Raw genomic sequence first — 17,110 nt, forward strand, 5'->3', positions numbered from 1 at the left:
GTAGCCTGAACTTCCTGATCACATTGGGTATGCTCAGCCAGTCGGAGACAGGAGACATACTATGTGACTTGCCCATGTGATGTACCCCTGCTCGTGCTTAAAAACTGAACAGCAGTTTTTTGGGAGTGGGGCTTGAAGTCATAGGTCTTCTGACAGAACAGGCTCTCTCAAACTAAGAGTTGCATGCATCATAACTGGGGCCTGAACCGTGTTCTTTTATTTACAGTCTTTAAAAATGAGAAAGAGCAAACTGATGCCTAGAACTTCCTTTTAGATTTTTGGTTGGCTTGTTCCAGCTGAGACTAAAGCCTTTCCCATGTACCCAGCAGGGTGCAGGGATTGTTCAGTGTTTCACTTAAAGTGGCTCTTTGGTTCTGCCAAACATGCTGGTGCTAAAGGCAAAGAGATTTATTCTCCTCCTCCCTGTGGTCCCCCTGCTGGTGCCCAGCCAGAACGAAGTCACCAGAAAGCAATTGATAAAGGATATGGTGCAGTCAGAGTACTCCGATTTGCCACATGGTTTATTTGTTTGATCCCCACCATGCCAAAAAAAGTTTGTATAAATAAAACAGCCATTAAAGTTCCAGCCACCTAACTAGAAAAACCTATGCTGTGTGTGTAAGTTCAGAATTGGTCAACACAGTTTTGCTGGAAGTTAGGAAGAACCAGAGTTCCATTCAACCATGGAAATCTGAAGAACTATAAATTACTAAAAAAAAGTCACCACTGTTCCCCATCTCAATCTACAGAGTCAAGTAAAACCTTTAAACCATAGAACTCTTCCTAACCAGAACATTTAAAAAAGAATTTGTGTATGAAAGAAAATCCTCTCAGCTTTTACATTTTATCAAACAGATGACACCAACAAGACAGCTGTAAATGGATTACTAACATAATGAGATACTGAAATGTAGAATTATTCACCTAGAAATTGTGGCTTCAGGGTACAAGTTTTGCTCTCACCTTTCGTTTTATTTTGTTTTTCTGTAACAGTCACTTAACCATCCATAAAAAGAAAAGGAGTACTTGTGGCACCTTAGAGACTAACCAATTTATTTGAGCATAAGCTTTCATGAGCTACAGCTCACTTCATCAGATGCATAGTGTGGAAAGTGTAGAAGATCTTTTATACACACAAAGCATGAATACCTCCCCCCACCCCACTCTCCTGCTGGCAATAGCTTATCTAAAATGATCACTCTCTTTACAATGTGTATGATAATCAAGTTGGGCCATTTCCAGCACAAATCCAGGTTTTCTCACCCCCCCCCCCCCCACAAACCCACTCTCCTGCTGGTAATAGCTTATCTAAAGTGACCACTCTCCTTACAATGTGTATGATAATCAAGGTGGGCCATTTCCAGCACAAATCCAGGGTTTAACAAGAACGTCTGGGGGGGGGGAGGGGGTTAGGAAAAAACAAGGGGAAATAGGTTACCTTGCATAATGACTTAGCCACTCCCAGTCTCTATTCAAGCCTAAGTTAATTGTATCCAATTTGCAAATGAATTCCAATTCAGCAGTCTCTCGCTGGAGTCTGGATTTGAAGTTTTTTTGTTGTAATATCGCAACTTTCATGTCTGTAATCGCGTGACCAGAGAGATTGAAGTGTTCTCCGACTGGTTTATGAATGTTATAATTCTTGACATCTGATTTGTGTCCATTTATTCTTTTACGTAGAGACTGTCCAGTTTGACCAATGTACATGGCAGAGGGGCATTGCTGGCACATGATGGCATATATCACATTGGTGGATGTGCAGGTGAACGAGCCTCTGATAGTGTGGCTGATGTTATTAGGCCCTGTGATGGTGTCCCCTGAATAGATATGTGGGCACAGTCGGCAACGGGCTTTGTTGCAAGGATAGGTTCCTGGGTTAGTGGTTCTGTTGTGTGGTGTGTGGTTGCTGGTGAGTATTTGCTTCAGGTTGGGGGGCTGTCTGTAGGCAAGGACTGGCCTGTCTCCCAGGATTTGTGAGAGTGTTGGGTCATCCTTCAGGATAGGTTGTAGATCCTTAATAGTGCGTTGGAGGGGTTTTAGTTGGGGGCTGAAGGTGCTGGCTAGTGGCGTTCTGTTATTTTCTTTGTTAGGCCTGTCCTGTCGTAGGTGACTTCTGGGAACTCTTCTGGCTCTATCAATCTGTTTCTTCACTTCCGCAGGTGGGTATTGTAGTTGTAAGAATGCTTGATAGAGATCTTGCAGGTGTTTGTCTCTGTCTGAGGGGTTGGAGCAAATGCGGTTGTATCGCAGAGCTTGGCTGTAGACGATGGATCGTGTGGTGTGGTCAGGGTGAAAGCTGGAGGAATGTAGGTAGGAATAGCAGTCAGTAGGTTTCCGGTATAGGGTGGTGTTTATGTGACCATGGTTTATTAGCACTGTAGTGTCCAGGAAGTGGATCTCTTGTGTGGACTGGACCAGGCTGAGGTTGATGGTGGGATGGAAATTGTTGAAATCATGGTGGAATTCCTCAAGGGCTTCTTTTCCATGGGTCCAGATGATGAAGATGTCATCAATATAGCGCAAGTAGAGTAGGGGCGTTAGGGGACGAGAGCTGAGGAAGCGTTGTTCTAAGTCAGCCATAAAAATGTTGGCATACTGTGGGGCCATGCGGGTACCCATAGCAGTGCCACTGATCTGAAGGTATACATTGTCCCCAAATGTAAAATAGTTATGGGTAAGGACAAAGTCACAAAGTTCAGTCACCAGGTTAGCCGTGACATTATCGGGGATAGTGTTCTTGATGGCTTGTAGTCCATCTTTGTGTGGAATGTTGGTGTAGAGGGCTTCTACATCCATAGTGGCCAGGATGGTGTTATCAGGAAGATCACCGATGGATTGTAGTTTCCTCAGGAAGTCAGTGGTGTCTCGAAGGTAGCTGGGAGTGCTGGTAGCATAGGGCCTGAGGAGGGAGTCTACATAGCCAGACAATCCTGCTGTCAGGGTGCCAATGCCTGAGATGATGGGGCGCCCAGGATTTCCAGGTTTATGGATCTTGGGTAGTAGATAGAATATCCCAGGTCGGGGTTCCAGGGGTGTGTCTGTGCGGATTTGATCTTGTGCTTTTTCAGGGAGTTTCTTGAGCAAATGCTGTAGTTTCTTTTGGTAACTCTCAGTGGGATCCACCTGCGGAAGTGAAGAAACAGATTGATAGAGCCAGAAGAGTTCCCAGAAGTCACCTACCACAGGACAGGCCTAACAAAGAAAATAACAGAATGCCACTAGCCAGCACCTTCAGCCCCCAACTAAAACCCCTCCAACGCATTATTAAGGATCTACAACCTATCCTGAAGGATGACCCAACACTCTCACAAATCCTGGGAGACAGGCCAGTCCTTGCCTACAGACAGCCCCCCAACCTGAAGCAAATACTCACCAGCAACCACACACCACACAACAGAACCACTAACCCAGGAACCTATCCTTGCAACAAAGCCCGTTGCCGACTGTGCCCACATATCTATTCAGGGGACACCATCACAGGGCCTAATAACATCAGCCACACTATCAGAGGCTCGTTCACCTGCACATCCACCAATGTGATATATGCCATCATGTGCCAGCAATGCCCCTCTGCCATGTACATTGGTCAAACTGGACAGTCTCTACGTAAAAGAATAAATGGACACAAATCAGATGTCAAGAATTATAACATTCATAAACCAGTCGGAGAACACTTCAATCTCTCTGGTCACGAGATTACAGACATGAAAGTTGCGATATTACAACAAAAAAACTTCAAATCCAGACTCCAGCGAGAAACTGTTGAATTGGAATTCATTTGCAAATTGGATACAATTAACTTAGGCTTGAATAGAGACTGGGAGCGGCTAAGTCATTATGCAAGGTAACCTATTTCCCCTTGTTTTTTCCTACCCCCCCCCCCCCGCCAGACGTTCTTGTTAAACCCTGGATTTGTGCTGGAAATGGCCCACCTTGATTATCATACACATTGTAAGGAGAGTGGTCACTTTAGATAAGCTATTACCAGCAGGAGAGTGGGTTTGTGGTGGGGGGGGGGTGAGAAAACCTGGATTTGTGCTGGAAATGGCCCAACTTGATTATCATACACATTGTAAAGAGAGTGATCACTTTAGATAAGCTATTGCCAGCAGGAGAGTGGGGTGGGGGGAGGTATTTTTTCATGCTTTGTGTGTATAAAAGATCTTCTACACTTTCCACAGTATGCATCCGATGAAGTGAGCTGTAGCTCACGAAAGCTTATGCTCAAATAAATTGGTTAGTCTCTAAGGTGCCACAAGTACTCCTTTTCTTTTTGCGAATACAGACTAACACGGCTGTTACTCTGAAACTTAACCGTCCATGTGGTAGTAAAGAAGCATGATTCTAAACACGCAGAAAGGCCACAACCACAAAAAGCACGAGAAATGACTCCTCCAAATGCCTCTGTCTCTCACAATCATAGACTCAGTCTCAACTTCCGGAATACAAATAGACTGAAAAGTTGACCCACCCTAGTATTAAAACGAAACAGAGAGCAAAGTTTGGACACAAGTACTTCCATACAAACCAAAATGAAGATTAGGACAGATCCAAACATACAAAATGCCTTCAAAAGCAAACATAAAGGGGTCTTATCCCAAGAGATGTAACCAGATACTTGATCACAGATAAAACAAAACACCTCCATCCATCCCCCTATAATCAGTTATTTTGTATTTAGTTTAGCTCATCTTACACATATAACAGCAGCTTTTCTTTACTTTCAGCCAAGAGCGTCTAGCATATGTCCATTTTATCAAAATCTGCTGTATTGCAGGGCTATAAGAACTGTAATAAGTTACAAGTGTTACCTACCCTATTGGTTGGCCAAAAGGACAACCCCAGCAAGCCTCTCCAAATTGCTACATAATGAAAGGATAAGATAACACTCAAAAGAAATGGGGAAACTAACTCTAGTGCTACAGCTTTGCACAGACCCCTTTAAAGAAACGTGGGGAAAGGAGAAATCAACCTCCCTGCTTTATTAGTGAAAAAGCAAAAATCCCAATAGTGAACACAGACAGCACAAACTAAAACAGATGTAACCTAAAATGCAAGATACTGTAAAAACAAAGCTGATTTTAAAATAACCTCTGCTAACTCAAAGGGTACGTCTACATTGCAATCAGAGGTGTGACTGCAGTATGCGTAAACAGACCCAAAGCTAGCTTTAATCTAGTTAGGGTGAGTACTAATAGCAGTGAAGCTGCAGCAGCACAGGTTTCAGAACAGGCTGCACAAGCGCACCCGATATCCCAAATACTAATTTGGTTAGTCCACACTGAAGTCTCATAGACTATCAGAGTTGAAAGGGACCTCAGGAGATCATCTAGTCCGTCCAACCCCTTGCTCAAAGCAGGACCAATCCCCAATTTTTTTTTTGCCCCAGATCCCTAAATGGCCCCCTCAAGGATTGAACTCACAACCCTGGGTTTAGCAGGCCAATGCTCAAACCACTGAGCTATCCCTGCCCCCTTGCCACTGTGGCTTCGCTGCTACTGGTACTTATTAAAGTTAGCTTGGATATGTCTACCCATGTTGCAATCTCACCTTCAACTGCAGGGCAGACATACTGTAAAGGCAGCTGGAGGGAACACCTTTTCCATCCCATGCACTCATAAACATTGTCTCCAAGCTGCATAACTGCCATAGGTCTTATTCAAATGAAACAAATATGCTTATCCTAAAAATCAGTTCGGATAAATGTGATATAGTGCATCTTGGGAAAGAGCAATGAAAAACAGAGATATTCAATCCTAGGAAAAAAATCTCAAAAGACGTGGGGGGGGGGCCAAAAGAGATCTCCTGGGGTAATTGTAGACAGCAAATTAGGTAGGAATTTTCAACGTGGTATATCTGAAGAAGAAAAAAAAGCCAGTGTTGTGTGGCGTTGTATATGCAGAGGAATCATGCCACAAATTAGAGAGGTGATAGTTTTCACTCTACGCTCATAGCTTTGGTGAGATCACATTAGAACTGCATCAATATCAAAAGATGTGAAATTGGATTAAGTTCAGAAAACAGCAACAAAATGATTAGGGTGCTGAAAAGATTGATTTACTGAGAAAAATTAAATGAGCTAAATATGCATAGTTTGGCTATGCAATGATCAGGGTGGGACAACATAAACATCTACAAATATTTAAAGGGTATAAACACAAAAGAGGGACAAGAGGGGATAACTAAGAATAATGGATTAAATTAAGAAAAGAAAAAAATTAGGCTCTCAGAAAACTTTCCCTGACCACAAGTTCTCTTAGACTGTAGAACAGCCTGTGAACAAATTTGATAGAAACCCCATCATTTGGAAAATTAAAGCCAGACTGGACAAGACACTTGAAAATATATATAAGGCTTCTGATTTTAGGTTTTAACCAATAAAACAATCCCCAATTTTTTAAAAAATCCAACGTCAGTGTTTAGCCAATAAATGCCAGGAAAAACATCAGAAATAGTTACTTGTAGCTATGGGCTTGTCTACACAGAGCACTAATGCAGACTACGCTGGTGTGATTTTTGAAGCATGCTAACATGCTATGCATTAATTGGTCCGTATAGACCCTGTTGGTGCACACTAAATATTTCCGAGTGTTCTTTAATGTGGTGCTGTTGGAAAAAGTACATTAAAGCACACGAGGGAACATTTACAGAGATTACTCATTTCAGTAGTACATATCATAATGAGCAAAGTATATAATCTATATTACTCATTACTAAGGCTAAGTTTTTGCCACGGATGCTTTTCGTAAAAGTCCTGGACAGGTCACAGGCGATAAACAAAGATGACCTGTCCCTAACTTTCACTAAAAGTATCCCTGACAAAAGGGGTAGGTGGGTTCAGTACCCACTGCTGCTGGGGCTTCCGGGTCCCCCACCGCTGCAGTGTGTGGGAGCTCCGGGGTGCCCCTGCCCATGGAGCTGGGCAGATGCAGGGTCCTCCAGCCCCCGCCGCGGCTGGGCAGCTGTGGGGGTCCCCTCACCACAGCTGGGCAGCTTCAGGGTCCTCTAGTCCTCTGCCGCCTGCTGCAGCTGCGGGGTCCCCCGACCAGGGCCGGGGCTGGGAGCTCCAGCCCCAGGGCAGAAAATGTCATGGAGGTCAGTGGAAGTCATGGATTCCGTGACTTCCATGATCTCCGCAACATAATCATAGCCTTACTCATTACAATATATACAAAGAGAAAGCCCTGAAAATTCTTGATTTTTGGACATCTACATAAAACTCAAAAACTGCTAAAAATAAATTCGGAAAAATGAAATCAATAAATTCTGAAAAAACAGAAGCCCTAAATACACTTTATGAAACAGACTTACATTTAAATGGAAGGTACATGGGCTAGATAACTTAAATCATCTTTTTCCATCTATAATTTCTATGACTGACATTCAAAATGGTGAAGACCCTCTCCACACAAAATGTCTAGTCCACAAAGATTTTTATACCACATTAATCACCATAGTATCTGAGCACCTTCCAGCAGTGCAGTAAGCAATGTGTCTTAATGTCTGTCATGTGTTTTCTTCTCTCCTCCTCTTCCCAGGGGAGAAGTTTGAGCACTGGAGTGTTTTGTTTTTTATATCTTTTATATATACACTATATCAGGGGTAGGTAAATTTTTTGGCCTGAGGGCCACATCTGGGCATGGAAATTGCATGGCAGGCCATGAATGCTCAAGAAATTGGAGGTTGGGGTCTCGGAGGGGGTGAGGGCTCTGGCTGGGGGTGTGGGCTCTGGGGTGGGGCCAAAAATGAGGAATTCAGGGTGCGGGAGGGGACTGTGGGATGGAGGTGGAGCAGAGGGGTTTGGAGTATGGGAGGGGGCTCCGGGCTGAGCCTGGGAGTTGGGGTGTGGAGGGGGTATGGGCTCTGGGCACGGATTCTAGGGTGGGGCCAGAAATGAGGGGTTCAGGGTGCAGGAGGGGGCTCCAGCCTGGGGCAGGGGGTTGGGATGCGGGAGCTCCAGGCTGGGACTGAGGGGTTCGGAGGACAGGAGGGGGATCAGGGCTGGGGCAGGGGTGTGGGAGGAGGTCAGGTGTGCAGGCTCTGGGTGGCGCTTACCTCAAATGGCTCCCAGAAGCAGCAGCATGTCCTCCCTCTGGCTCTTATATGGAGGCACCGCCAGGCGACTCTGCGCACTGCCCTGTCCGCAGGCACTGCCCCTGCAGCTCCTATTTGCCACGGTTCCTGGCCAATGGGAGCAGCGGGGTGGCACTTGGGGTGGAGGCAGCATGTGGAGCATCATGGCTGACCCTACGTGTAGGGGCCGGAGCGGAGACATGCCACTGCTTCCAGGAGCCACACGGAGCCATGGTATGAGCGGAGCAGGGCAAGCCCCCAACCCCGCTCCGTGGCTGGAGCGCCGGAGCAGGGAAAGCCCCCGACCCCGCTCCCCAGTGGGAGCTCAAGAGCCAGATTAAAAGGTCTGACGGGCCAGATGCAGCCAGTGGGCCATAGTTTGCTCACTCCTGTACTATACACACACACACATTGCTACATGTTTATGTTAGAGAAGGCAAGGTCAAAAAAATGCACTAAGCACTTGGAGTGGAAGGTGGTGACGTTTGTGACGGTCCTTAATTTCTGTGGGAGTTCATTCCATAGAGCTCTCTCTGGGGCCAGTCTGAGACTATCTCCTCCACAGATGACCTTTACACTTATTGCAGAAAGTTCCATTGTGCCAGAGAAATGAAACTGTTGACCATGGACTTCATCTCAGAGCTTTATTAGAACTTTTAGATACCCTGGGCCCAAGCCATGGAGCAACTTGAAGATAAGGCCCATGACCTTGACCTTGATTCAGTATTCTATAAGAAGCCACTGCAAGGATGGAGGACAGGTTTGATGTGCTCACATCAGTGTTGCTAAGGAGATGTACTGCCATGTTCTATAACAGCTGGAGTTTCCTAAGCACTGAAAGCTTGATACCCAGGAATATTCCATTGCTATAGTCCATCTGAGGGGTGCCAAAAGACATGAATAAATGAAGCCTGGTCCCTGTTTGCCAGAATGGGATGGAGTCAGTAGTCAATACGGTAGATTTTTTTCACTTCTAAAAACTGGTGTTTCTTGAAACCAATAGAAGTAGAGTTACATCCCATCAAACAAATCTTCATAATGCTCTGGATCAGTCTCTTAGTCTGTGGAAGCCTCCAAGCCAAGGGGCACTTAAGTGGATACTGCTTAATAAAGACTTAAGAGAAGGAATTTCATTAGGCTGGAGCCATTCTTTTCATCCCAAACAAAATCTACATTAAGACAGCATTACAGATGTTACCTTATAACATTTAGTTGGGAGATAATTACAATATCTCCCAACTAATGTATTTTACCCTAACTTACAGATATATGCTCTCATCTGTAACTCCATTTTAAACAGTTTTTTCCCTAGGAATTTTCATGTTTCTTAAATATTAATAATTTCACACATGAACACTAAACAAGAAACTCAGAGAATGTTATTGTGTGATATTTCTATTAATATCAAAATATGAAGTATCTATACTAAATAGATCTTTACCAACACACTGCAGTTGCTTTATGTCACTCTGGAACCTCACAAAGCAGTCAGAGCATGCTGGCCAGTTTTGTCAGAGGAGCACAAAGCAGCTGGAGTGTACCCTGTTTTCACATCCCACACTCCCTGGCTTCCTGCATGCTACACTGTCTTGCACATGTGTGCACAAATACACTAGTTTCCTCATCCCTGCTGTTGAGTAGATCCAATGCAATGATTAGTTTTAGAAATAAATAGTGAGAAACAATGGACATTTTCACTGTTATTTTTCGTATTTGAATGTTTATCTGCCAGCAGAGGCTAGAGCATAAAATCTTCTCCTTTATAGAAACTCATGAAGAACTGCTCTTTTTCAACATGGCTACCCTCTTCCTTTGTTCTCAGTAGGACTGAGGTCACAGACTGATACGCTTTTTCAAAACAGCCACCATCTCTCATTATTCATAATGACAAAAAAGCCAGGGAAGCTGAAACCACCATATGCTATTCGAGAAATGAAGACAAGCAACAGATAGATACCTTTCTCAAAATGACTACTTGAGGACAAAAAGAACAGAAGTACTTGTGGCACCTTAGAGACTAACAAATTTATTTGAGCATAAGCTTTCGTGGGCTATCGCTTCAGTCTCATTATAAATTAAGAAAGATGGCCCCCCATTTTGAAAGAGAGCAGTTATTTGGAAATTTTCTATAGAACATTTTCTTTAAGCCTCTGCTAAAGAAGTTTTCAGTTATGAAAAATAGTTGGGAGAAAAATTACCTTTAATCCTGAAAACAAATTCTTCAGATTTGGCACATGCACAAGATTTCAATGAGTTTAAAACTATATGGGAAGTGTGAAATTTCTGCTTCATTATTAATTTCATCTTAAACAACAACAAAAAGACTGACCCCAGGTGCTAAAATTTCTTCAGTGGCTCCTTATTTAATTAAATTTGAACTCCTAAAGTATGTAATGGATTTTCTTGTACATTTTCAGAAAATATATTCTATTCTCAAAGATTAAGTGCTATAATTTTTGGAGGATAGATGGAATTTTTCAAATATAAATAAGAAGTCGAATCCCTGCTTTAAACATAAAAAACTACTCAACCTTAATTATGGAGACATAACTGCATGCTCCATAATTTCAACTAAAACATTTACTTTCTGCCTACCTACATTCCTCTGTAGTTTCAAATGGATAAAGCCTTGATCACCCATCAATTGATGTTAATAACTAAACTCTCAATAACTTCAGTGGCGCAATATCTAATCCTTAGTTACTCTTTACTTTTCTTGTTAAAAACCCTGTTCTACAGTGTCGCTGCCTGTCTCCACCCAGAAAAGTGGCTGCATTTCAGTAGCAATTCCTGTAAAACAGTCTATACAGTACTTTTGGGATTCTTCAAGAGAAAAGAATTTTAAAGAGATTATTATTAAGAGAACAATTGTCTATTGCCTCACAAATAAGGAAAATCCTCTTAGCTTCTGTTTCTGACCGCACTGGCTCCCTTTGACAGTTTCTTTCTTCTTAAATGTCTTCTAATTTAAAAGGTGCTGAGCAACTTTAATCAACTAGAACAACCCTTGTTTAAAATGTTTGCTAACAGCCTTGTGGTTTCATCCTCTGCCCCCATCAGACAGCTGTTTTTGTTGAGAAACCTGGTGAGAGGGCCTGGGCCCAGGAAAATTCGCACAAAGCAAAATACATACCAAAGATGCTATAAAACCACTTTTTATGGTGCCTTTTCTAGCAAAGCTCCATCACCCACAACAGGCTTACTATACCTAAACTATGTTTAAGAAAGAATGATCATTCTAGTCATGTGCTGCTGGCTCTAAAAACAACTAATTCAAATAAAGGTAAGGGGTAGGAATTAATATCATAAACTCACACAGCAGACACTGTAATCTCTCAAAGACAGAGGTTTTGAATTACTATTTATTTGCATTGCCATAGCACCCAAACGCCCCAAGCATGAACAGTGTCCAGGAACAAAAGGCAGTCCCTGCCTCAGAGAGCTTACAATTTAAATCAGGGAATAGTACTGTATAATTTCTCAGGAGCCAATAAAATAGGCTTGAATGTTTTCATAAAGTTTTTATAGTATCACACGGCAGTGGAAAAATAGGATATATTACAGTCAGCATTTGTAACAAAACAAGAAATACCTCAAAACCCTCCCCAGTAATGTAGTGTCACAGCTGCCATTTAAAAGTTCTTTTGTCAGCAATACTAATAATTAAACATTGTATGAAACAGTCCTCTCAACAACAGAATAATATTTTTCAATTTTGCCATATTTGGTAGTATAGAAACAACATACAAGTTGAGGTTTTCAAAGATGTTAGTGAAACTGATCCTTCTCACTCATGACACAAATTTCTTAGCAGGGACGAGCAATTCAATTGGGATCAAGTAAGAACTTCATTTTCAAGATTTAAATAGGTATAGCCGGCTTCCTTGCCTACCCACCCTCACACACACTTTTTTCCATTTCTTCACACATCTTTTCTAATCTGAACTAAAATCTCTTCCTGTGTAGAGCTGGTCATAACATTTCTCATGAAACAGAGTTTAAAAAAAAAATCCAAATTATGGACTGCTCCCAGCTAGGTGACCCCAGGATTTCAGACTCTTTCTGAAATGAAATTTTTTTCAAGACTTCCAGTTCATGGGAAATTTCAAAATATCAAAACTGGAAATCCTTAGCTTCAGACAGTTCTATTTCTACAGTATTTCCGGCCTGACCAGAAAATGGAAATCTCATGAGAAAACCTGTTCCCATAATATTTCTATATCAAAGAGGCTCAGAAGGTTCAAATGAGCATCCCAATATACAGCCAAAGTTCTCGAGGAGTTTTCATCATCAGCTATTAGCACCATGTGCATATTGTTCAACATCATATTCTGAACATTTTAGACTAGAGAAAAAGTAGAGATGTCTCAGTGTGCAAACTACAAACTCACTTTCATTTTGTTTCCCAGGGACACCACTATGTTATTATGTATATTTTCTAGTATATTTCTATGTACATTTTCTAGTTCTGCAAGTAGATGCATCACAGCCACAATACTATTTTTAACACATTCACTACCTATTTTCACTTTAGATATGGCTTCCTCGCTGCAGAAAGGCACATTTTTCCACACTATTGGCACAAGCATGGCACCTAGATGAACAACAAAGCAATCTGGTTCTGCATTTTTCACATTGTGTTGATTACTGTGATGCTAAACATGCATAATCAGTCATGGAGTTTAAGTAAACAGGACCACCCCATCTGCTTTTACAGTAGGACTTATGGAGGCCATGTGTTTGGCACTCATAGATACGCTGAACTGTACAAGCCAGAGATTACGTATTTAGTATTATAATGTATCATTTTCTGATTCTGAAAAGATTTCAAAGTAGAATACCACAATCTCCTTCTATACACTTGCTACCTATACATGGTCTGCCATTGAAATAACTTAGAATAACGACAGTAAGCACTGAGTAAAATTGTACCTTACCATGCACATCAGTGATTAGCTCTCCCTTACAAATGAAAATATGTTCTCTTTATAAACACCATTGCCCTGATTTTGTAAAAATAATAAATAAAAATACAACGATTTGCATGTAACCGAAGGACAGAGAGGACCATTGCTCCCTTTCCAATCTGCTAGCTGATGTTACTTCTGAAAGGATAGCTGGGGAGTGAAAAGAATAGGCTCCTCTTGCACCAGTTCCTGTGCTTCCCCTGCAGAGCCATTATACTATTATTACAGCCATGTTGATATTAAGGCACAAAAAAAATTAATAAAGCAGTTATTTTGCTGCTCCTCCTTTATGTCTGTTTTGGAAAAGCTGCAATCTTTGAATTAGATGTATTTCAATATTGTATGGGAAGATATATCTATAAAAGTATTTTTGTACAGTTATTTTTTTCTTTGATGTTTCCTATGTGATCTGGTTTTCTTTTAACCCCCAAATTGTTTTTGCACATAGGCCACCTTTGTTGCATTAAGCATTTAGATAGTATAGTAGCTGTTGCTATTCAGAGTTAATGATTTTGTTGTTTCATTCTGTGCTACCTAAAGTAGGGCCCAAACTAAAACTCTGGATCAACCAACTCACAGCACTTTGGAGAAGATCAGATACATATCCAGACTTTATAGCTGGTTAGTCTCTCCTCCCCTTTCCACCCCCTCCGGGAGCCGAACACCCCTAAACTTTGGCATAATTCAGATATAAATAAAAACACTGCAGGTTAGGCCCTTATCTAGTAATGCTATGTAGTATACGTAAGACCACCAGAATGTCTGTGTTTCTAGAAAGGAAAGTTATTAACTCCCTTGGTTCCAAAATTTCCAGAACTTTGTATCACTAAACACCAATGAATTTTTCCAAGGAAAATCCTATCACTAAACATTTTAGGAGGTAATACCCTAACACGCTTATATTTGAGTACTTGATCAAATACTGCATTTTAAAAATAGAGTTACCTCTTCCGATTAACTTACTTTGGAAATCAAGAAGTGTATGTTAAGACAGAAGATCATTTTAAAAGAAGAAATTGAATACAATTTTAAGCTATCGTTCTACGAAAATCTAAAAGCAAAAACCAGGTTTGTGCTATGACCTTATAAATAAAAAAGTTAAACATAAACTGTATCACATAAAAGCTCCTTTCACCCTACTTTAGGGAGCTCAAACTATCATCCACTTCTTTCCCAGATCACCCTAGAAAAATGTTTTTCTCCCCACCTATTCCATTACTCTACTGTCTACTTCACCTTCCTTCTTACACAGGCGCTCTCTCTCTCATTAGACACCTTGACCACCTTCCATGCTTACAGACCAAAAGAGATGCAACTGAGTTCAAAGCCCTTATTACTGTTCCAAGAATTAACTGCAAACAGACGGATGTGGTCCATCTTTACTCCCCCAGTTTCCACAGGCCTAACAAACAAGAATGCAAAGATCAATTCACTGCCACTGTGGCAAAACAGACTCAGAATTGGGGTGGCAGAGGAAGAAACCTCTCACAAATGCATGACCCTTACTTTCATTTACATTATGTGGTTTCTGTATCTTAAATATCCTGTCTATGCCTCCTTCACACTAGGAGGGGTTTGTCCCAGTTCTACAACCGAAAAAACATGCCACCAGGGGCTTTGCTGTAAGTTAATTTTGTGATTGTCTTTACACCTTCACAGGGATGGCTGAATTTCATTGGTGAATGATGTTATGTTGGTTTCAAACTGGCTAGATTCACCCCCACTGGCTAATATGAAAATCACACCTCCCTTCACCACAGAGGCTTCCAGCGTCCCAGAGGGCATTCAATCTGACTCAGAAAAAGCACTGTTTCTACCTTTGCCCTTCCTCAGGGGTTAAATTTGGGGAGGGAAGCTTTAAATTTCCACTGTGATCTTCAGAGGCTTCAGTAGGATACACTAAATTAGGTTAGCCCATCCCCCTGATTAACTTAGCTATGCACTCACACACACACCTTGGGGGCAACACTGGCTACCTGTAGGTTACCTGGTGTAGAGAAGATGAGATGCTGCCACACACTGCAGCAGCATCCTCTGTAAACTTCCTGTCACGAAGGGCCTTGTAACCAGTTTATTCCTGTGATGAAATAGCTGGCATAAATAAAGAACTAACCCATAGTCTGTAAAGTACTTTGGAATACAGGCACTATATAAATATAAGATATTATGGTACTATTCTTATGTTTTAATTCTACAGTGGGCACACTTTACTTTTCTCTACTATCTGAACTCCTTTTCTTTATTAGTCTACAGCAGCAGTTCTCAACCCACAGGCTGCATGTGGCCCAATTAGCACAGAGCTGCGGCCCAGCTGTGTGCTAAAGGCCACCTGGCCACACAGGGTCCGGGTTCCCACTTGCCTGGCTGCCCTGTGCAGCGGGGTTTAGGCTGCCTGGCCTGGCGCGGCAGGGTTGGAGTCGCCACAGGGTTGGGGTTCGGGCTGCCAGATGTCCCACGGAGTTGGAGTCTAGGCTGCTGCCCAGCTGCCCCACCACCCAGTCCTGCGCAGTTGGGTCCAGGGTCAGGGCTGTCACCTGGCCCACACAGCAGGGTCCGGGGTCCCTGCCACCCAGCCCCTCCCCCAGGGCTCCACTCCTTGCCCCACTCTGTGGAGGGGTCTCTGGGCGGGAGACGCTGGGCATAGGGGTCTCTGGTTCTCAACTTGCAGCCCAGGTAACATGCAGCGCACAATGATAAATAGGTGGAGAACCACTGGCCTACAGGGACCCAAATGAGAAAAATATATTGATTAGGATGTACGTTCTGCAAACAGATTGAAAAAGCATCGATCAGAAAGGGGAGAGCAGTCTGAGTGTGCTACTTTGTAGACCCTGTTTAATTTTAGAATTACATTAGTTATATGAACATATCTTTTCTCCCCACACTTTTAGCCGAAGAGGTAAGAATCACAGATAACTGTTCCATGTGGTTCCCAAACTTGTTCCACCGCTTGCGCAGGGAAAGCCCCTGGCGGCCGGGCCAGTTTGTTTACCTGTCGCGTCCGCAGGTTTGGCTGATCGCGGCTCCCAGTGGCCGCGGTTCGCTGCTCCAGGCCAATAGGAGCTGCTGGAAGCGGCGCGGACCCGAGGGACGTACTGGCAGCCGCTTCCAGCAGCTCCCGTTAGCCTGGAGCAGCAAACTGCGGCCACTGAGAGCTGGGATCGGCCGAACCTGCGGACACGGCAGGTAAACAAACCAGCCCAGCCCACCAGGGGCTTTCCCTGCACAAGCAGCAGAACAAGTTTGGGTACCACTGCCCTAGCATTATAACCTCTAAAAAAGTCTACTGAAAAATAGAGCTGGTCTGAGATGGGCAGGGTTAGCAGGTAAATTCCATTCTATATGCACTCCCAGTCACAGTAAAAGGGCAGGCAACAGAAAACCACAGACAAGCAAGCACTCCAAACAGTAAACACTATCCATCCTATTCTTTAACAAACACAGAGCCAATTTTGCATTCCTTGCTGATCCAAAGTCCTCACTGACTTCAATGCAAGACTGGGCCTTCAGATAGGAAAGTGAAGCAAATACACTGAGTATGGCCCTGTATACCAATAAAGATATATAAACATAAAATCTCTCTATCTTCTCCAGGCCTGACCTGCCTTTACAATTTACCTATCAAGAATTTTCTCTGCAACTGAGCCTGGTGTTTGTAATGGGGAATACCAAAAGAAAGCAGAATACAACAGCATTAATATATGTTCAATGAACTCTCTACCAATCCCTAAAATCTTGCTTGTTCTTGCTCTTTCTCTCTCTCACACACACACATCACTCTTCACATCATGCAATCTTTGCCTGGTTAATAATACATCAATAGAACCTTTTCAAATACATTTACCATTAAAATAAGCCATGCTAAACCAATTTCAGAGAGAGCTTTAATAAAATGTATCAATATTTATAAACCCTCTTTGGTTGAACCTAATAAATTTTAGCAAATAGATAATTGGTTTAATATCTTGTTTCTGTTGTATGAAGAAAATTCTCAAAACAAAACATACCTATCTAAATTTTATGAATTCTGGGAATGACATGCAACATCTTATTATACCTAAACCAACAGA

This window comes from Natator depressus, chromosome 10 (genome assembly GCF_965152275.1).
Source record: "Natator depressus isolate rNatDep1 chromosome 10, rNatDep2.hap1, whole genome shotgun sequence".
NCBI lineage: Eukaryota > Metazoa > Chordata > Testudines > Cheloniidae > Natator > Natator depressus.